At 40.0% G+C, this 23087-nt stretch overlaps 1 pseudogene; it reads left to right on the top strand.

The window, feature by feature from the left end:
- The first annotated feature begins 2028 nt into the window (after window positions 1–2028).
- Window positions 2029–4687, top strand: LOC123591884 (annotated as a pseudogene).
- The last annotated feature ends 18400 nt before the right edge of the window (window positions 4688–23087 follow it).

Raw genomic sequence — 23087 nt, 5'->3', positions numbered from 1 at the left:
AAAGTCCATACCGTGTGATTATATTTGTATCAAATCCAAAACCAGGCAAAACTAATCGTGGTGATGAAAATCAGAAAGTGGTTGCCTCTGGGAGTGGAGGCTAGGCAGGGGGCCAATGACTGAAAAAAAGGGGGCAAGAAAACTTTCTGAGGCAAAAAGAAATGAAAAAAGAGAAAGAAAGAAATGTTTATATCTTATTTGGGGTGGTGATTTCACACAGGCATATTCAGTTATCAAAACTCCTCAAACTGTACTGAACATCTGTGCATTGTGTTATTTGTATAATATACATCAAACTTACTATTTTTTAAAAGTATAATATATACAGCAAAGTGTTTTAACCACAGGAGTAATAGGAGATTTGAAATGTGAAAGGAGCCCTCTGGCTGTGGTCTGGAGAAGGGTAAGAAAGGCCTAGAATGGAAGTAGGTAGACCAGTTACCTCTGCTTTATGTGACTGATCTAGAAGCCAGAATACTCCTGAGGGGCATATCAGCCCCTCATCAGCCTTTAAAAAAGGAGAATTCAGACCTCCCCGCACTGACATCCCCCAGGAATTGTGCAAAGGGAATTTAGCCGGAGCAAAAAAGCTGGGACACTGGGCTAAGAGAACTAAGGCAACCACAGACAAAGGAATTAGATTGAAACAAATGACTATTACATAGGATCTTTCAAGACAGGATTAAAGTAATCATGTGTGTTTTGAATATTTCAAATCTGGTGAATGTTTTCTTAGGTTCTCTTCCCCACATTTACAAGTTTCTTCCGAAATTAAGAGATCTAGCAAGCTGGAACTGGCTGATGTAACAGGAAGGCAAAAAATGATCTTTTATCCAGTTAGAACGAACAGAATTAACATGGGATGAGAATGAGGTTACGACTCCGAAAGAACATGGGCAATATTACAGCAGTGAAGGAGGGTTTGGGGGCGGGGGGACTGGGTTGTAGAATCATGTGTAGAATCCTAAGGCACCCATGCAAAGTCAGAGAGGCATTTGCTTGATGAAAGTTTAAAAGAACTACAGAATCTAAGCGTCTCGGGGTTGGGAAGGATTCTTAGAAAGCATATCAATCTACACATTTCACAAATGAAATGCAGAGGTAAAGGGAAAAATTACCCAGGAGTGTTCATAACTAGCATTTGATTACCACTTCACTATGTCCACACCTGTCGCCTCATTCAATCGTCATAAAGTGCTGGCAAATAGCAATTACTAATTTTTCTGTTCAGAAGAAAACTTGGGGCTCAGAGGGTGGCGCAGAGAAAGCTAGTTCTTATCGATGTTCAAGTTTCTCCTCTTCCAGGACATGCCACTAGATCACAGATCTCTGCTCTCTTGCAGTTGGTAGGATGGGCTGGCAGAGAACTGAGTTGTGGCCAATGGAATGTGGCAGAAGCCCCCTCTTTGGGGGCTGACTAAAACCTGGCACATAAGCCTCTCTTCTCCACACTCACTCTTCTCCTTGGCCTGCCATTAGATACACAGGATCCAGTAGAAGATTTGAGGCCCCAGAGGATGGTGAAGCCACAGCTTGGCAGGAGCCTGGGTTCTGTGAATGACTCTGTGGAGCAGAGATTTTTTTCCCATTCACTGACCCAAGTTAGATTGTAATAAGAGTGGGGTGCTTGGGTGGCTCAGTCGGTTAAGCATCCTAGTCTTGATTTCAACTCAGGTCATGATCTCACAGTTTTGCTGTCATCACAGAGCCAGATTGAGATATTCTCCCCTCTCTGCCCCTTCCCCACTCATGGTCGCTTACACTCGCTCTCTCTCTCAAAATAAATAAAAAACATTTTAAAAATCTTTAAAAAGGGACGCCTGGGTGGCTCAGTCAGTTAAGCATCTATCTTCAGCTCGGGTCACGATCTCATGGTTCATGAGTTTGAGCCCCACATCAGGCTTTCTGCTCTCTGTGCAGTGCCTGCTTCAGATCCTCTGTCCCCCTTTTCTCACCCCTCCCCCGCTTGCGCTCTCTCTCTCAATCTCTCTATCTCTCTCTCTCAAATAAATAAATAAAACCTTTTAAAAACCCAGCAGCAAGCGGACGGCTACTGATAAGGATCGAGGGGAAGAGGATGCTGATGGAAGCAAAACCCAGGACCTGTTCCGCAGGGTGCGCTCCATACTGAATAAGCTGACACCCCAGATGTTCCAGCAGCTGATGAAGCAGGTGACACAGCGGGCCATCGACACTGAGGAACGCCTCAAAGGGTTCATTGACCTCATCTTCGACAAGGCCATTTCAGAGCCCAGCTTCTCTGTGGCCTTTGCCAACATGTGCCGCTGCCTCACGGTGCTGAAAGTGCCCACTACAGAAAAGCCAACAGTGACTGTGAACTTCCGAAAACTATTGTTGAATCCATGTCAGAAGGAGTTTGAGAAAGACAAAGATGATGATGAGGTTTTTGAGAAGAAGCAAAAAGAAATGGATGAAGCTGCTATGGCAGAAGAACGAGGACGCCTGAAGGAAGAGTTGGAAGAGGCTCGAGACATAGCCTGGCGGCGCTCGTTAGGGAATATCAAGTTTATTGGGGAGTCGTTTAAGCTGAAGATGTTAACGGAGGCAATAACGCATGGCTGTGTGGTTAAACTACTTAAGAACCATGATGAAGAGTCTCTTGAATGCCTTTGTCGTCTGCTCACTACCACTGGCAAAGATCTGGACTTTGAAAAAGCCAAGCCCCGAATGGATCGGTATTTCAACCAGACGGAAACAATCATTAAGGAAAAGAAGACTTCATCCCGAATCCGCTTTATGCTGCAAGACGTGCTGGATCTGCGACGGAGCAATTGGGTGCCACGCCTTGGGGACCAGGGTCCCAAGACCATGCTGCAAGACCAGATCCACAGGGAGGCTGAGATGGAGGAGCACTGGGAGCATGTAAAAGCGCAGCAGCTAATGGCCAAGGGCAGCGACAAGCGTCGGGGTGGCCCTCCAGGCCCACCCATTAGCCGAGGCCTCCCACTTGTGGATGATGGTGGCTGGAACACTGTCCCCATCAGCAAGGGCAGCCTTGCTGACACCTATTGACACCTCACGGCTCACCAAGATCACGAAGCCCGGCTCCATTGATTCTCACAACCAGCTCTTTGCACCTGGCGGGCGATCGAGCTGCGGCAAGGGCAGCAGTGGAGGCTCAGGGGCCAAGCCCTCTGAGGCAGCACCAGCAGCTGCTCGTCCAGCTACTAGTACTTTGAACGGCTTCTCAGCCCTTCAACAAGCAGTACCTACAGAAAACACAGATAGCAGACGTGTGGTACAGAGGAGTAGCTTGAGCCGGGAAAGAGGTGAGAAAGCTGGGGACCGGGGAGACCACCTAGAGCGGAGTGAACGGGGAAGTGAGCGTGGAGACCAGCTCGATCACTCTCAGACACCTGCCACCAAGCGGAGCTTCAGCCAGGAAGAGGAAGAGCGGAGTAGAGAGCGGCCCTCCCAGCCTGAGGGACTGCGCAAGGCAGCTAGCCTCACGGAGGATGGGGACTGTGGGCGGGATGCTGTGAAGTGAGAAGCCACCCTGCCCCCGGCGAGCCCCCCAAAGGCTGCACTCTCTGAGGAAGAGCTGGAAAAAGAAATCCAAGGCCATTATTGATGAATATCTCCAACTCAATGACATGAAGGAGGCAGCGCAGTGCGTACAGGAGCTGGCCTCACCCTCCCTGCTCTTCACCTTTGTGCCGCATGGCATCCAGTTCACACTGGAGCTCAGCACCATCGCTCGTGGGCATATGGGGCGGCTGCTGCACCAGCTGCTCTTTGCTGGGCACCTCTCCACTGCTCAGTACTACCAAGATTTGTATGAAATCCTCGAATTGGCTGAAGACATGGAAATTGACCACCTCCCCCCACCCCCCCATGTGTGGCTCTACTGAGCAGAACTCATGACGCCCATTCTGCAGGAAGGTGGAGGACCTATGGGGGAGCTGTTCAGGGAGATTACAAAACCTCTTAGATCCCTGGGCAAAGCTGCTTCTCTGTTGCTGGACATCCTGGGGCTTCTGTGTAAAAGCATGGGTCCCAAAAAGGTGGGGATGCTGGGGCGAGAAGCTGGACTCAGCTGGAAAGAACTTCTACCTGAAGGCCAGGACATCAAGGCATTCGTCGCTGAACAGAAGGTGGAGTACACCTTGGGCGAGGAGTCTGAACCCCCTGGCCAGAGGATGCTCTCCTCTGAGGAGCTGAGCTGACAGTTGGAGAAGCTGCTGAAGGAGGGCAGCAGTAACCAGCAGGTGTTTGACTGGATAGAGGACAACCTGAGTCAGCAGCAGGTAGCATCCAACACACTGGTTCTTGCCCTCATGACAGCTGTCTGCTATTCTGCAATTCTCTTTGACACGCCCCTCCGAGTGGATGTGGCGGTGCTGAAAGCTTGAGCGAAACTGCTACAGAAATACTTATGTGATGAACAGGAGTTGCAGGCGCTCTACACCCTCCAGGCCCTTGTAGTGACCTTAGAACAGCCCGCCAGCCTGCTTCGGATGTTCTTTGAAGCGCTGTATGACAAGGACATGGTGGAAGAGGAGGCCTTCTATAGCTGGGAGAGTAGCAAGGACCCCGCTGAGCAACAGGGCAAGGGCGTAGCCTTAAATCTGTCACAGCCTTCTTCAAGTGGCTTCATGAAGCAGAGGAGGAGGAGTCTGACCACAACTGAGGGCGGGTGGAGCCGGGGACTTGGAGCCCCATGGACACTCGGATGGCCCGGTCAGCCGCCCGGACTTTCCATAATTTGGCTCTTGTTGATGACATTGCTATAAACATTGGGGTACATGTGCCCCTTCGAATCAGCATTTTTGTATCCTGTGGATAATTACCTAGCAGTGCAATTGCTGGGTCATAGGGTAATTTTTTAAGTTTTTTGAGGAACCTCCATACTGTTTTCCAGAGAGGTTACACCAGTTTGCATTCCCAACAGCAGTTAAAAAGGGTTCCTCTTTCTCTGTATCCTCACAAACATCTGTTGTTTCCTGAGTTGTTAATTTTAGCCATTCTGACAGGTGTGAGGTGATATCTCATTGTGGTTTTGATTTGTATTTCCCTGATGATGAGTGATGTTGAGCATCTTTTCATGGGTCTGTTACCATCTGGATGTCTTTGGAAAAGTGTGTATTCATGTCTTTTGCCCATTTCTTCAGTACATTATTTGTTTTTTGGGTGTTCAGTTTGGTAAGTTCTCTATAGATTTTGGATACCAACCAATATGTCATTTGCAAATATCTTCTCCCATTCCATCAGGTGACTTTTAGCTTTGTTGAATGTTTCCTTTGCTGTTCAGAAGCTTTTTATCTTTTTTTTATGTTTCTTTTTTTTTAACCATTTTTTAATTTATTTTTTTAATTTACATCCTAGTTAGTTAGCATATGGTACAACAATGATTTCAGGAGTAGATTCCTTAATGCCCCTTACCCACTTAGCCCATCCCCCCCACAACCTTTCCAGTAACCCTCTTTTTGTTCTCCATATTTAAGAGTCTCTTATGTTTTGTCCCCCTCCCTGTTTTTATATTATTTTTGAGAAGCTTTTTATCTTGATGAGGTCCCAATAGTTCATTTTTGCTTTTATTTCCCTTGCCTCCACAGGTATGTCAAGCAAGAAGTTGCTGTGGCCAAGGTCAAAGAGGTTGCTGCCTGTTTTCTCCTGTGGGATTAAGTGTCTGACTCCTGATTTCAGCTCAGCCCATGATCTCACAGTTTGTGAGACTGAGCCCTGTGATGATCAGAAGCCCCCTTGGGATTCCTCTCTCTCTCTCTGTCTTTCTCTCTCCCTCTCTCTCTGCCTGTCCTCCACTCGTTCTCTCTCTCTGTCAAGATAAATAAATAAGTTTAAAAAAAAAAAAAAGATTCTTTTGGTTATAAGTAACAGAAAGATTCATTCAGATGGGCTTGAGCACAAAGTTAATTTTTGGTTCAAGTAATTAGGCGTGGGTTCCTCTTTCTCTTTCAGCTCTGTGTCTTTCAGGCTGGCTCCGTCCTCAGACAGAGAATCCCTTCATGCTTATGAGATGGCTGCAGAAATCCCAGCCTCACAGACCCTTAAGTTCATATTCAAGGGAGAAGAAAAATATATCTGCCGGTAGCATTAACAAATATCCCGAAACGTGCTCGGACTGTACTGGGTTAGGTGAAGTACTTACCTCCGGAACACATGTGCAGATTGTCTTGGGCCTGGGTCATGGCTCAGGGATCTTGAACTTGGGCTCTGATACAGGGATCATAGTGCACTGAGATCTCATAGACTCAAAGTGGGGGAAAGGTCAATCCCCAGAAGAAAACTAGAGGATAATTCTGTAAGGAGGGGCTGGCAAAGAAAAACTATGGAATGCAATGACTAACAATGCATCGAATGCATTGAGTGATTATAAGCACTGAACCCTAACCAGATTCTTTTTAAAGTACAAAGCCATTAGCCAACTTGGATAGCTGTCCTTGAATTCTGCAAATGCCTGGGTAAACATAAGGATTAAGGCTTCTACTTATCCTTACGGACTAGAAAAGCTAAAGAGTAGATAGTAAAACCTGTCAAAATAACTCTTCAGTTATGGAAAGTGTAAGTTTGAGTAAGCACTTGGTAGGTTGTAACTAAAGGGGTGAAAGATAAGAAAGTATACATACTTTCTCTTACAAATCATTTATTTCTTGTTGCTTTAGAAATGGGAGATTTAGGGGCACCTGGGTGGCTCAGTCGGTTAAGCTTCCAACTTCGGCTCAGGTCATCATCTCACAGTTTGTGGGTTCGAGCCCAGCATCGGGCTCTGTGCTGACAGCTCAGAACCCGGAGCCTGCTTCAGATTCTGTGTCTCTCCATCTCTTGGCCCCTCCCCTGCTCATGCTCTGTGTGTCTCTCTCAATAATAAATGTTAAAAAAAAATTTTTAAATGGGATATCTAACAAAGTAACAAGATAATATACAATCAGTACAATAAAGTGCAGAAAGTGAAAAATAGAAAATACAATTTAAATTAAGGTTGTTAATAAGAAAAAGATCCTTGGGAGACCACCTGGGATAGAGGTTCTACTATTAGGCATAAGTAGGAAAAAAAATCATTTTGAACAACTTCTGGGATGCACAAGTACGGGAGGGGCAGAGAGAGACGGAAAGAGAAAGAATCCCAAGCAGGCTCTGCACTCTCAGCAGGGCTCAAACTCCCTATTGTGAGCTCATGACCTGAGCCAAAGTCAAAGTTGGATGCTTAATGGACTGAGCCACCCAGATGCCCCCCAACTGCTGCTTTTATTAGGAAAAACGCAATAGCCATTTGTGGTTACTTTACTTCTTACTATTTGAGTGGGTTGTTTGAAATCCTTGTCAGAATGAAGTTAACTTCATTTTAAATGATAAAGGATAAAGGATTAAAGACCTAAATGTGAGACCTGAAATCATAAAAATCCCAGAAGAAAACATAGGCAATAATTTCTTTGATATCAGCCATAGAAACATTTTTCTAGGTAAGTCTCCTCAGGCAAGGAAAACAAAAGCAAAACTAAGTTATTTGGACTATACCAAAACAAAAGGCTTTTGCACAGCAAAGGAAACCATCAACAAAACAAAAAGAAAACCTACTGAATAAAGAAGGTATTTGCAAATGACATATCCATTAATAGGTTAATATCCAAAATATATAAAGAACTTATACAACTGAACACCAAAAAAAAAAAAAAAAAAAAAAAAGATACAATTAAAAAATGGGCAGAGGACCTGAACAGACATTTTTCCAAAGAAGACCTACAGATGGCCAACAGATGCTTGAAAAGATGCTCAACATCACTCATTATCAGGAAAATGCAAATCAAAACCACAATGAGATATCACCTCACACATGTCAGAATGGCTAAAATCAAAAATAGAAGAAACGACAAGTGTTGACAAGGATGTAGAGAAAAAGGAACCCTCATGCACTTTGATGGGAATACAAATTGGTGCAGCCACTGTGGGAAACAGTATGGAGTTTCCTCAAAAAGTTAAAAATAGAACTACCCCATGACCCAGTAATTCTACTACTGGGTATTTATTCAAGGAAAACAAAAACACTAATTTGAAAAGATATATGCACCCCTATGTTTACTGCAGCATTATTTACAATAGCCAAGATATGGCAAGATATGGAAGCAACCCAAGTATCCATCGATAGATAAGTGAATAAAGATGTGGAAAAAGATGAATGGATAAAGATAGATATAAGTATAGATATAGATAGATATAGATATAAATATAGATATACACACACATATATATAATAGTGGAATATTACTCAGCCATAAAAAAGAATGAGCTCTTGCCATTTGTAACAACAAAGATGGACCTAGAGGGTATACTGCTAAGTGAAATAAGTCATACAGAAAAAGAAACATACCATATGATTTCACTCATATGTGGAATGTAAGAGACAAAACAAATTAAAAAAAGACAAACTAAAAACATACTCTTAAATACAGAGAACAAACTGGTGGTTGCCAGAGAGGAGGTAGGTAGGGGGAGGAGTAAAATAGATAAAGGAGATCAAGAGTACACTTACTTTTGATGAGTACTAAGAAATGTACAGAATTGTTGAATCATTATATTGTACACCTGACACTAATATAACACTGTATGTTAATATACTTCAATTTAAAAAAAGGGGTGGGGGATGAAGTTAACTCTTGACAGTATCAATGAAGTCATAAGCTTCTGACAATACAAATTCAAATGAGACTTATTTGAAATCGTTGTATGAGTGAGATCTCTCTCTTTTGGTGAAAAGTGACTGAAACTCGAGTCAAAACTAGCTTAGGCAAAAAGGAATCTGTGTTAGCAGGCTCCTCCAGTTCTGAGATGGCAAGAGTGCACCTGGGCCTCACAGACAAGGGATCAGAGAGATTCAAATGCCACTCAGAGTGGCATCTCGCATCTCTGTTTCTCTTACACTGGCTTCTTCCTGGGAATTTTACCACAAACAAATTCATGCTCCACCTCTCTGTCTGACAGGGGGAGTAAGCCTCTTTCCCAGCATCAGTTTTTCAACCCCCAAGAAAGGACTCTCATTGACCTGGTTCAGGTCACCTGCTCACTCAGGACCAAAACACAGTATTTTGATCAGCCCTACTTGTTGTGGTTACTCATCTTTAGTCCAATAACTTCAGCCAGGAGTTGGGATTCCCTATGTTTGTGGTAAGAAAATGGATATTTTCTGGAAGAAAGAGAGGTGCAATACTTGGTCAACAAAACCAGAGATGTTTATACCAATGTCCAATCCTTTTCTTAATGATAAAGAATATCTAAAGTCAATAAACATAATTATCACCTTAATAATTAGAGAGCTACAATTGCACCACTAAAGCCCATATGCCAGGAAAAATGGTTGGCACAGGAGATAACCCAAATATTTCACAGGTGGCTTCAAGCTTTGTTTTGGTGTGCAACCCTGGCAGATGGCCTCTCTTAATGCATGTTGAAAGGCAGAGCTCCACGCAGATTCCTAAAATGAATCCTAACCTTTGGAGTTCTATATGCCACTCCGGGACTCAAGGTCAAATCATCCTTATCTTGCTTCTCACCTTAAGCTTCAGGTCTGATAATCAGATCTCTGGTTTGCTCATCCTTACTTAAGCCAAGTTTCCCCCTCTCTCCATCCTTTCATTCCCCCATGTGACCACCATATAGCCATTGGCCTTCACAGACAAGCTTCTTAAAAGGAATAATATCCCAGATCATGGTTTCTAAATACCATTTTCCACTCAAAGGAAACAGGAGTTCTTAGACAAATGGTTGATGCTAGGGTTAGGGTAGGGAAGAATAAGAGGAACGTGAGACATCTTATTGTGCCAGAAAGTAAAGAGGTGCTCAAAAAAATAATGGAACATGTCAGATGGCTTGAAGGGCTCCTTATTTCACTTGTCTTCTTAGCAGCATATAGAACTAATCTCATTGTTCTTCTTAAAACTCTCTCCTTCTCTAACTTCTGGTCTTTTTCCACTTCTGATTCTCTTCTTAATGGCAGCTTCCCCCAAGAGTCTTTCTGGGCATCTCATTTTCTGCTCACCTCATAAATATAGGTGTTCCTCAGGGTTCAGTCCTCAGGCTTTTCTCTTTTCATTTTCTCCCTCCCTGCTGACCTTGGCTAACCCCACAGCTTCAATTGTTATATAAACAATGGCTCTCAAATATATATTTCTGAGTATACTTATGTATGGGTAGAGATGAGAAATAGATACATTCAGCACAGGCATCTCACTTAGGGGCACCTGGCTGGCTCAGTCAGTAGAGCACGCGACTCTTGATCTCAGTGTTGTGAGTTCAAGCCCCACACTGGGTGTAGAGATTATTTAAAAATAAAATCTTGGGGTGCCTAAGTGGCTTAGTTGGTTAAGCATCTTGACTTCAGCTCAGGTCATGATCTCACGATTTGTGAGTTCAAGCCCCACGTTGGGCTCTGTGCTGACAGGTCAGAGCCTGGAGCCTGCTTCAGATTCTATGTCTCCCTCTCTCTATGCCCCTCCCTCCCCCGCTTGTGCGCTCGCTCTCTCTCCCTCTCTCTCTCTCTCTCAAAAGTGAATAAACATTAAAATAATAATAATAATTAGTAAAACCTTTAAGATGAGCCTGGGTGGCTCACTCAGTCACTTAAGCATCCAATTGTTGATTTCGGCTCAGGTCATGATCTCACAGTTTCTGAGACCGAGCCCTGAGTCGGGGTCTGCGCTGATTGTGTGGAGCATGCTTGGGATTCTCTCTCTCCAATCTCTCTTCCCCTTCCCCACTCACACCTACCCCCTCAAAATAAATAGGTAAACTTAAAAAAAAAAAAAAAAAGAAAAATATTTTTTTAAAAAGACATCTTTCTTAAGCCCCAGAGCCATATATCCAACCAAAAGCCTCCTAGATATCCCCACTGAGATTAAACCACTATTATTTCAAAGATAAGCTGTTAAAAATTGAAGACATTACCTTCCTCTCATCTAGTATTCTTTATTTCTATACTAAATAAAGTATACTTTATTTCTATACCTATTGTCCAAGCAAGAAACTCTGGAATTGTTCTTAATGCCCTTCAGCTGGAGACAACCAGGAACCCATCTCTAGTTGAATGAGGTGAGTTTATGGCTCCTTTGCAGTAAAGAATGCACAGCATAGGGAACCATAGAACTCAGTATGAGAGCATCAAAAAGAACCCATTATAGGATTTGCTATTTGCTTGAGTAATTTGAGAAAGAGTCTAAGGAAGCATATTCTAGATTGAATGCTGTCAGAAAGGGGAAATTTTATGATAGTGATCTCAACACATCTTCTGTACAGGAAGGAGAGCCCAGAGCAAGGACAATGCTATAATTGGTAAAAAGTACCATCACTCATTTCAGTCAAAAGAAGCGGGTGTTTGGAATTTTGTAGATGGCACAGTGACTGCTTTTGTCTACACTTAGACAAAAGCATGGAGTGGACCTGTTTTGTCTCATGTTATTATGGCCTCAGAATAATCTCATCGGATAGTATTCTGTGAAGTTCTTACGCCCGACAGGAAATAACATGGCTTACCTGTAAATGCCAGGTCAGCTTCTAAATGTCAGGAGCTGCCATTTCCCCCTTCCTCACTCATTACTCTGTCATTTCCATATAAATTAGTTATCAAGTCCTATTAATTTTTATTACTCACATATCTCTGGGTTCTGTTCCCTTCTCTACATCTTCTTTGTTTCTTCTCTAACTAAGGCCATTGTCATTTGTCATCTGAGTTTCTATATCAGTCACTGAACAGTTTGTCCAACATTTCATCTCCCTCCTGTTCCAGTTCATCTGCTACCCTCCACCCTTTACCCACAATGATGTTTCTAAATATAGCACCCCTGCTTAAAATCTGCTGTTACGTTACCAGCCATGTTGCTAATATTTAAATGGAAAAATTAAAAATCAGTGAGGTTAGAAATGAAAATTAACTTTTTTCTTTCCTCCCGAAAAGGAATCAAAAAAGGCAGACAAGTGTATTTACACAAGGAATCAGCTGAATATGGAGACTATTTTGAAGTTCTGATTCCCTCTTAAGAAATTATGACTCATTGTGAATCAACAGAGTGACAGGACTGCTAAAAAAACTTACTGCATTATTGGCACCATTAGCAGAAGTATATTTATTGTCCAGAACAAGAAATTCATGATCCATTTAGTTCTGGGTAATACATTTTAAGAAAGACAGTATTAAAAGAGTATGTCCAGAAAAGGGCAATCAGGACAAGGAGGTTCTGGAAACTGTCATATGGATAATCAGAAAAAGTGAGGCTTAAAGAAAACTAAAGAGGGATATGACAAGTGTTTTTGAATATCCAAAGATCTGTCATACATTAAAAGGGAGTAAATTTATGTTGTATAGTTCCAGGGGCAGGATCAAGTCTTAGGATTACAAATCATAGGAAGGTTGATTTCTACTCAGTCTAAGAAAACATTTTCTAATAATCAGAACAGTCCAATAATGAATTAGCTTCCTAGAAAGGTAATGAGCTCCTAGTTACTAGAATGGTTCAAGCCAAAGCTGAATAATTGTCTGGAAAGTATACTATAAAACACGAGTTGTCAAATCTTCTGCTAAAGGGACAGTTCCTTCATCTCTTGTGGTCTAATACTTTTATAAATTACAATAAAATGAAATAAGTAGAAATGAAAAAAATTAGAAGTCCAAGCTTTATTTTTTTTTATTATCTGACTCAATGAACATTACATTTCAGCAACTAGAATTGGAACAAAGATAAAAGGGAAAAAGAGTGATTGATAAAAACTTGCTCATTGTTCCACTCTAACCACTGTTATTCAACATAGTGTTGGAAGTCCTAGCCTCAGCGATCAGACAACAAAAAGAAATAAAAGGCATCCAAACCAGCAAGGAGGAAGTCAAACTTTCACTCTTTACAGACGACATTATATTCTATGTGGAAAACCCAAAGGACTCCACCAAAAAACTGCTAGAACTGATACATGAATTCAGCAAAGTCTCAGGTTATAAAATCAATGTACAGAAATTGGTTGTATTTCTATACACCAATAATGAAGCAGCAGAAAGAGAAATCAAGGTATCGATCCCATTTACAATTGCACCAAAACCATAAAATACCTAAGAATAAACTTGACCAAAGAGGTGAAAAATCTATATGCTGAAAACTATAGAAAGCTTATGAGAGAAACTGAAGAAGACACACATTAAAAAAGGAAAAATATTCCATGGTCATGGTTTGGAAAAAGAACTATGCTAAAATGTCGATACTACCCAAAGCAATCTACATATTCAATGCAATCTGTATCAAAATAACACCAGCATTCTTCACAGAACTAGAACAAACATCCTAAAATTTGTATGGAACCAAGAAAGACCCCAAATAGCCAAAGCAATCTTGAAAAGGAAAACCAAAGCTGGAGGCATCACAATGCCGGGCTTCAAGCTGTACTACAAAGCTGTAATCATCAAGACAGCACGGTACTGGCACAAAAACAGACACTCAGATCAATGGAAGAGAATAGAGAACCCGGAAATGGACCCACAAACGTATGGCCAACTAATCTTTGACAAAGTAGGAAAGAATATCCAACGGAATAAAGACAGTCTCTTCAGCAAGTGGTACTGGGAAAACTGGACAGCGACATGCAGAAGAATGAACCTGGATCACTTTCTTACACCAGACACAAAAATAAACTCGAAATGGATGAAAGACCTAAACATAAGACAGGAAGCCATCAAAATCCTAGAGGAGAAAACAGGTAACAACCTTTTTGACCTCGGCCACAGCAACTACTTACTTAACATGGCTCCAGAGGCGAGGGAAATAAAAGCATCAAGATAAAAATCTGCACAGTGAAGGAAACAATCAGCAAAACTAAAAGGCAACCAAGGGAATAGGAGAAGATGACATATCAGATAAAGGGTTAGTATCCAAAAATCTATAAAGAACTTATCAAACAACACCCAAAAAACAAATAATCCACTGAAGAAATGGGCAAAATATATGAATACACACTTTTCCAAAGAAGACATTCAGATGGTAACAGACCCATGAAAAGATGCTCAACATCACTCATCATCAGGGAAATACAAATCAAAATCACAATGAGATACCACCTCACACCTGTCAGAATGGCTAAAATTAATGACTCAGGAAACAATAGATGTTGGTGAGGATACAGAGAAAGAGGAACCCTTTTGCACTGCTGGTGAGAATGCAAACTGGTGCAGCCTCTCTGGAAAACAGTACGGAGGTTCCTCAAAATATTAAAGATAAAAGTACCCAATTGCACTACTAGGTATTTATCCAAAGGATATAGGAGTGCTGATTTGAAGGGGCACATGTACCCCAATGTTTACAGCAACACTATTGACAATAGCAAAAGTATAGAAAGAGCCCAAATATTCATCAACTGACAAATGGATAAAGAAGATGTGGTATTTACACACAATGGAATATGATTTGATGATCAAAAAGAAAAAATCTTGCCATTTGCAGCAACGTGGATAGAACTAGAATGTATTATCTAAGCGAAATAAGTCAGTCAGAGAAAGGCATCATATGATTTCACTCATGTGGAATTTAAGAAACAAAACAGATGAACATAGGAGAAGAGAAGGAAAAGTAAAATAAAAACAGAGAGGGAAGCAAACCATTAGACACTTTTAATACAGAGAACTGAGGGTTGCTGATGGGGTGTTGGGTGGAGGGATGGGCTAAATGGGTGATGGGTATTAAGGAAGGCACTTGTTGGGATGAGCATTGGGTGTTATATGTAAGTAATCAATCACTAAATTCTATTCCTGAAATCATTATTACAATATATGTTAACCAACTTGGATTTAAATTAAAAAAAATAAATACATAAATAAATAAAAAGTGGTTCTCTATGAAGCAATCTTCCCCAACTAATCTCTTCTCCAGTGACTGTTTCTTTTCCTGAACCTGAATGATGGTATAAAATTTATCAATTGATTACTTAATGTCTTATATTGGTCTCCAATTGTTAGGCAGACAATACTGCCTTATTGTTTAGTTCTGCCCCCCTCCCAACCCTTAGCTACCTAGTGTGTGCAGAAGAGAGTGTTAAAATATATGAATTAAACTAATAAGGAAATTATTAGTTGTTGAGTGTATCAATGAGTGATCATTCAAGTAGAGATGGTTTATAAGTAAGGGTTATTAATTTCCTTTAAACACTGGAAAAGAAAACTCTAATCAATTTCTTTTTTAAAATTTTTATTATAAATTTTTTTAACGTTTATTTTTGAGAGAGAGACAGAGACAGAGTGCGAGCGGGAGAGGGGCAGAGAGAGAGAGAGGAGGAGACACAGAATCCGAAGCAGGTTCCAGGCTCTGAGCTGCCAGCACAGAGCCCAGTGTGGGACTTGAACCCATGAACTGTGAGATCATGACCTAAGCTGAAATCAGACGCTTAACCTGAGCCGAAGTCAGATGCTTAACCGACTGAGCCACCCAGGCCCCCCTAATCAATTTCTGATTGAAGGTCAACCAGGCCATGTACACTCATCTCTGTCCCATGGACGTAACGATCTAAACCTTAAAACAAATCAGTAATGGAATGGCCACACTATTTGGTGTTTCTCCCTTCAAAAGGTAGAGTCTATTTCCCCACTCCCTGAACTGGGATGGACTTGTGGAAGTAATGTACCAGTTTGGAGACTAGGCCTTAAGAGACCTTGTAGTTTTCACTCTGTACCCTTGAAACCCTGAAGCCATGTGAACAGGCCAGGTCTGACTCACTGGATAGTGAGAAACACAAAGTTCCCCTTATGGCTTCAGCCAACAGCCACTCTATCACTGGACATATGGGTGACACCAGCAAAGACCAGCCAGCCTCATCAACCCAATTAATGGGTTGCATTAACAACCTCAGATGCATGGACAAACCCTGTCAGGATCAGGTGAGCCCAACCTAGACAAGATTTAGCCAGAACCGTAAACTATAGGGTTTTTTTTTTAATTTCTTTAAAAAAAATTTTTTTAATGTTTACTTATTTGAGAGAGCGTGCTTGTGTGAGCGGAGGAGGGGCAGAGAGAGAGGAAGACAGAATCGGAAGCAGGCTCTACATTATCAGTGCAAAGCCCGACATGGGGCTTGAACTCACAAACCATAAGATCATGACCTGAGCCGAAGTTGGACACTCAACCAACCGAGCTGCCTAGGCACGCCAGGTTGTTGTTTTAAGCTAATAAGTATTTGGGGAGATTTGTAACCTAACAATAGATAACTGATACTCAGGGATTCATCCAAAGTTCTCTTAATAGACAGACCCTCAAGTAGTTTTAAACACTTACTAACAAGTTATTAAATCCTAAAAACAAAACAAACAAAACAAAAACACCTTAAAGTGAAGATTAAAGCTGACATGTGCAGGGGCACCTGGGTGGCTCAGTCGGTTGGGCGTCCGACTTCGGCTCAGGTCATGATCTTGTGGTCGCGAGTTCGAGCCCCGCGTCAGGCTCTGTGCTGACCGCTCAGAGCCTGAAGTCTGTTTCGGATTCTGTGTCTCCCTCTCTCTGACCCTCCCCCCGTTCATGCTCTGTTTCTCTCTGTCTGGAAAAATAAACAAACATTAAAAAAAAAAAAAAAAAAACTTAAAAAAAAATAAAAATAAATAAAGCTGGGGCGCCTGGGTGGCGCAGTCGGTTAAGCGTCCGACTTCAGCCAGGTCACGATCTCGCGGTCCGTGAGTTCGAGCCCCGCGTCAGGCTCTGGGCTGATGGCTCAGAGCCTGGAGCCTGTTTCCGATTCTGTGTCTCCCTCTCTCTCTGCCCCTCCCCCGTTCATGCTCTGTCTCTCTCTGTCCCAAAAATAAACAAAACGTTGAAAATAAATAAATAAATAAATAAATAAATAAATAAATAAATAAATAAAGCTGACATGAGGAATCATTTATTTCCTCATGGAAATATTAATCAGAAAATAAGGTAAAGTGTCTCTGAATGGATAACTAGAAAAAGTAAGAAAATGGTCAAATGTTTTCATTGTAAATACATGATTTCAGGGGCACATCCAGTGGAATGCTAGAGCTGGTTCATAGCAACCTGATAGCAACCTGATATCCAATTATTAAATTTTCAGAAATTTTGTGAGCCAGTTGTTAAACTTTTGGTAGATTAAATCAGCCATGATGAGAATATGTGCACCATGGAAATTGGCAAACATCACCAGGCAGAGCCAGAGTTCACAGTATATCAATGAACACATCTGTTGTTGCAGACAAATTTCATCAGTATGTGTGTGCGTAAATACACATATAAAAATATCCTTAATATTTAAAGACATTGGTTCATTCTGCCATGCTGTGATCTTGGGCAAGTCAATTAGTCTTACTGAATCTCAGTTCCCCTATCTATAAAATCAAAGTATGTGCCTCAAAATCATCTTTAAGGTGATTTTCGGGTCTACTATTTCTATCTTCTATGATCCTACTGATGGTAGTTATACCTGGGTGGCAATGATGAAAAAGAACAACAGGATTAATTAAAATTGGCACACTGACCATGTTACCAACCACAATTTTTGCTCTAATTCAAGATAAATTAAAGAGGGCAATACATTAGTAATTCAATGTGCTTTGGACTATGGAGAAGGAAGAGGTGAATTCTGACTAGAGGGAGTTAGGAAAGGTCTGGGCAAGATATTCTGTCAATCAGGAACAAGGTCTCATCTTTGAATATACAGTGGCTTGAACTCTACAAGTACTTAATAAAATGTGCTGAAGTAATTATATACCTGGAGAGAAAATTGGAAAGAAAATACAATCTTGTTGAATTAAAGACTGACTCAGGATTCTACTTGTAATTTCCATATGTAATTGTGGAACTCTGCCTCAGCTTCTCCATCTAAAAATGTTTATAAGCAACATTATAAGAATTCAGGCAATCATAACTGTGAAGCATGTCAGGAATCCTACAGGAAGATGCTACATAAATATGAAGATGATGTGACTAAATCAAAGTAGATGCCTTTGTGCCAAACTAGAAAGCACATTACATACATATTCTACCTGGGCATTTCTTCCCAGCGTGTTAAAATATCTTTTCTTTCAGAAGGTTAAACAGCATATTAAAAACTAGTAGGGGGCTGATGGCCAAACTGTAATTGGGACAGTATTTGCAAATTATTTTGCTAAGAATATTAGCAAGTCATTTTGAACTTCTGAGAAAAAAAATCTAAGAAATCATTCCCTTTCCCTGTAAGCAATGAAGACATTTATTTATGCGTTCAGCAAATAAAATAATTTGCTAACCTCTTGGGCTTATGTGCTGATACTTCAGCTGATTCCTTTCTGAAAATCATAAATACACAACTGAAAAATATTCCGTAAGTAAGGGTTTGCATACATTGCTAGAGCTTTCCAAAATGGAGGTACATGCTGTCTTGTTTTCTTCTGTTCTTAAAAATGCTTGGAATCTAACTAAGGTTGCTTTCTTAGAATATGTGGAAACCAGACTTTCTATCTTGCATATTAACAGCACTCCAGTACTAATGTTATTATGTACTTAGCTGCAGGCAAGTAAGAACTAGGGCATTATGTGCTACAGCCTTTAATGAATTGAAAAACAACAGATTCTATCCCCAGGAAAACACACAGATATATATTCTCAAAATTCTACACATAGATATCACCTGTCCCCAAATCCCATTTGTAAAATTCTTAGGTTAAAGTGCTCTGCACTACAGCAAATCTTTTACAACATCATGTTTGTGGTTATATGAATGTACCAGGCCATATTAGGCACTAAGGACACAGTGGTAAACAAAGCCAGTCAGGGACCTTGCAAATTATAGAGCTGAGTTTAGTAGGAAAGATGGATATTTATCAAATAATCACACACACACACATACACACACACACACACACACACACACACAAATGCTTAATTAAAAACTTTGATCAAGTGCAACAGAGTAAGAATTACATCCAACTTCCTTCAGATACCATGTAAGCAAGAAGAGAATAGAGGGAAATATTTAAAGCATTGAGAGCAGAAAAACCCACCAACCTAGAATTTTGTACCCTGTAATACTATCCTTCAAAAGTGAAGGAGAAATAAAGACTTTGTCAAACAAACAAAAATGTAAAGAATCTGTTGCCAATAGACCTGTCTTGTAAAAACTATTAAAAGAAGTTCTTTAGAGAGAAGGAAAACAAGACAGGTCAGAAACTCAGATCTACATAAAGAGCAGTGGTGAAGGATAAGTGAAGACAAAACCCAAACTTTTTCTTACTCTTCACTGATCTAACACAACAGTTTGTTTAAAAAAATAACAACAGTGTATCTGATTATATGTATATACGCTTATGCATGAGAAATGAATGACCACAATGATACAAGAGACAGGAGGGAGGAATTAGAATTATCTCGTTTTTATAAAATACTTGCACTGCCCATGAAGCGGTATAGTGTTGCTTGAAAGTGGACTCGGCTTATTTGCAAATGTATATATGCAACCACTCTAGGGCAACCACTAAAAAGGATTTTTAAAAAAGAAGTATATTACAACAGGGCCTGGCAAGTAGGAAGGCCTTAAGGGAAAAAAGGTGTAACAGATGTGCTAAGAAAGGAGAGAAAACAGAGTCACATAAATCAAAACCATAAAAGGCAGAAAAAGTAAAAAACAAAAATAGAATAGAAACAAAGAACAAGGGCAACAAATAGGAAACAGTAGCAAATATAGTGGAAAATAATCCAACTATCTCAACAATCATTTTGAATGTCAATGGTCTACAGGCACCAATTAAAAGACAGAGATTGTCAGATTAGATAAAAAAAACAAGACCTAACTCTATCTTGTCTGCAAGAAACCCATTTAAAATATAAAAACACATACAGATTAAAAATAAAGAAAGAAAGATATACTATAGTAACACTATTCAAAAAAAAAGGAGCAGCTATATTAATTTCAGACGTAGCACACTTCAGAGCAAAGAATGCTATCAGGGAAAAGAAGGACATTACATAATGATAAAATGATCTGGGGCGCCTGGGTGGCGCAGTCGGTTAAGCGTCCGACTTCAGCCAGGTCACGATCTCGCGGTTCCGGGAGTTCGAGCCCCGCGTCGGGCTCTGGGCTGATGGCTCAGAGCCTGGAGCCTGTTTCTGATTCTGTGTCTCCCTCTCTCTCTGCCCCTCCCCCATTCATGCTCTGTCTCTCTCTGTCCCAAAAATAAATAAACGTTGAAAAAAAAAAATTATCTATAAAATGATCAATTCTCCAAGAAGACATAACAACTGTTAACGCATATGCACCTAACAACAGAATGCCAAAATATGTGAGGCAAAAACTGATGAGACTGCAAAGAGAAATAGATGAATCCATTATTATAATTGTAGACTTTAACCCCCTCTATCAGAAATGGACAGATCCAGCAGGCAGGAAATCAGTAAAGACATACCTGAACTCAACAACACCATCAATCAAATAGATAAAATGGACATCTATAGACTACTTCAACCAACAACAGCAGAATACATATTTTTCTCAAGTTCACATGAAACATTCACTAATATAGACCACATTCTGGGTCATATAACACAACTTAACAAATTTAAAATAGAAATCATACAATGTCTATAGCCAAAGTATGGAAAGAGCCCAAATGTCCATTGATGGATGAATGGATAAAGAAGATGTTTATATTTACAACGGAGTATTACTCAGCAATCAAAAAGAATTAAACCCTGCCATTTGGAACAACATGGATAGAACTAGAGGGTATTATGCTAAGTGAAATAAGTCAGTAAAAGAAAAATATGACTTCACTCATAGGTGGAATTTAAGATACAAAACAGATGAACATAAGGGAAGGGAAGCACAAATAATATAAAAACGGAGGGGGACAAAACATAAGAGACTCTTAAATATGGAGAACAAACTGAGGGCTGCTGGAGGGGCTGTGGGTGGGGGGATGGGCTAAATGGGCAAGGGGCATTAAAGAGGACACTTGTTGCAATGAGCACTGGGTGTTATACATAGGAGATGAATCACTGGAATCTAAAAACATTATTGCACTATATGCTAACTAACTTGAATATAAATTAAAAATTAATTAATTAACTAAAAAAACCAGAAATCATGCAATGTCTGCTCTCAGATTACAGTGGGATTAAACTTGAAATCATTAATGGGAAGCCAGCTGGACAATCCCAAAATACTTGAAGATTAAACAATACACTGCTACATAACACGTGGGTCAAAAAAGAAATATCAAGAGAAATTAAACAGTACTTTTCACTAAATGAAAATGAAACACAACTTACCAAATTTGTGGGATGCAGTGTAAGCCACAAATGCTTAAAGGGAAATTTTAGCATTGAATATACATGTTAGAAAAAAAAAGAAATATCTAAAACCAACCATCTAAGCTCCCACCTTAGGAAACTAGAAAAAGAAGAGCAAATTAAATCTAAAGTACGCAGAAGAAAGGAAATAATAAGAATTAGAGTGGAAATAAATAAAATTGAAAACAGGAAATCAATAGAAAAATTGATAAGATCAAAAGCTCGTTCTTTATAAAGATAAAAAAAATTAATAAGCCACTAACCAGGCTAACTAAGAAAAAAAGAGAAGGCACAAATTGCTAATATCAGAAATGAAACAAGGGACATTTTTACAATTCCCATGGACAACTAACTCTATACCCTCAGATAACTTAGATAAAGGGCACCAATTCTTTGAAAGACACAACCTGGCAAAATTCACACAAGAAACAGACTACTTGAATAAGCCTGTATCTATTAAAGAAATTGAATCAATAATAACCTTCCAGAATATAAAGCACCAGGCCCAGATGGGTTCACTATGAATTCTACCAAACATTTAAGAGAGAAATAATACCTATTCTCTACAATCTTTTTCATAGAATAGAGCAGAGGGAATACTTCCTAACTCATTCTATGAGGCCAACATTACCCTGAGACCAAAACCAGACAAAGACATTACTAGAAAACCACTAGCTAGTATCTAAAATGAATATAGATGCAAAAATCCTCAACAAAATACTAGCAAATCAAATCTAAAAAAAAAAAAAAAAAGGTGTAAAAGAGAATTATGCATCATGATCAAATAGAACTTATGCCAGGTGTATAAGGCTAGTTCAACTTTAAAAAATCAATTAATGCAATATACTAGTATTGAAAAAGAACCAAGTGAGAGGACTGACACTGTCTGATTTCAAGACTTATTACAAAGCTACAGTCAAGGGAGTGCAGTACTAGTGAACAAGCAGACAAAATATTTCAACAGAACAGAACGGGAGAGCCTAAAAACAGAACCACATAAATACAGTCGACTGATTGTTGACAAAGGAGTAAATGCAATACAATGAAGCAAAGAGTCTTTTCAACAAATGGAGCTGGAACAACTACACATGCAAAAAATAATAATAATAATAATCTAGACAATGACTTTACATCCTTCATAAAAATTTGCTTAAAATGGATCATACACACACACACACACACACACACACACACACACACACACACACAAAGGGTCACAGACTTAAAGGTAAAATGCAAAACTATCAAACTCTTAGAAAATAACATGGGAGGAAGTTTAGATGATCTTGGGTTTGATGATAACTTTTCAGATACAGCATCAAAGGCATGATCCATGAAAGAAAAAATTAATCAGCTAGAGTTCATGAAAATTAAAAATTTCTGCTCTGTGAAATGACAGTGTGAAGAGAATGAAAAGGCGAGCCACAGATTGGGAGAAAATATATGTAAGAGGCCTACCTGATAATAGATTAATATACAAAATATAAAAAGAACTCTTAAAACTCAACAATAACCCAATTAAATAACCTGATTAAACAAATAACCCAATTAAAACAACCTGATTAAAAAATGGGCCAAAGACCTTAACAGACACTTCAATAAAGAAGATACACAGTTGGCAAATAAGTATATGAAAAGATGCTCCACAGTCATGCATCAAAGAAATGCAAATTAAAACAATCAGATACAACTACACCTATTGACCTATTAGAGTGGTCAAAATCCAAAAACACTCACATCACCAAATGCTGGTGAGGATGTGCAGCAACAGAAACTTATTCACTGTTGGTCTGAATGCAGAATGGTCCAGTCACTTTACAAACA

Source organism: Leopardus geoffroyi, chromosome B4, assembly GCF_018350155.1.
Source record: "Leopardus geoffroyi isolate Oge1 chromosome B4, O.geoffroyi_Oge1_pat1.0, whole genome shotgun sequence".
Classification (NCBI taxonomy): domain Eukaryota; kingdom Metazoa; phylum Chordata; class Mammalia; order Carnivora; family Felidae; genus Leopardus; species Leopardus geoffroyi.
This window is presented reverse-complemented; position numbering and strand designations above follow the sequence as displayed.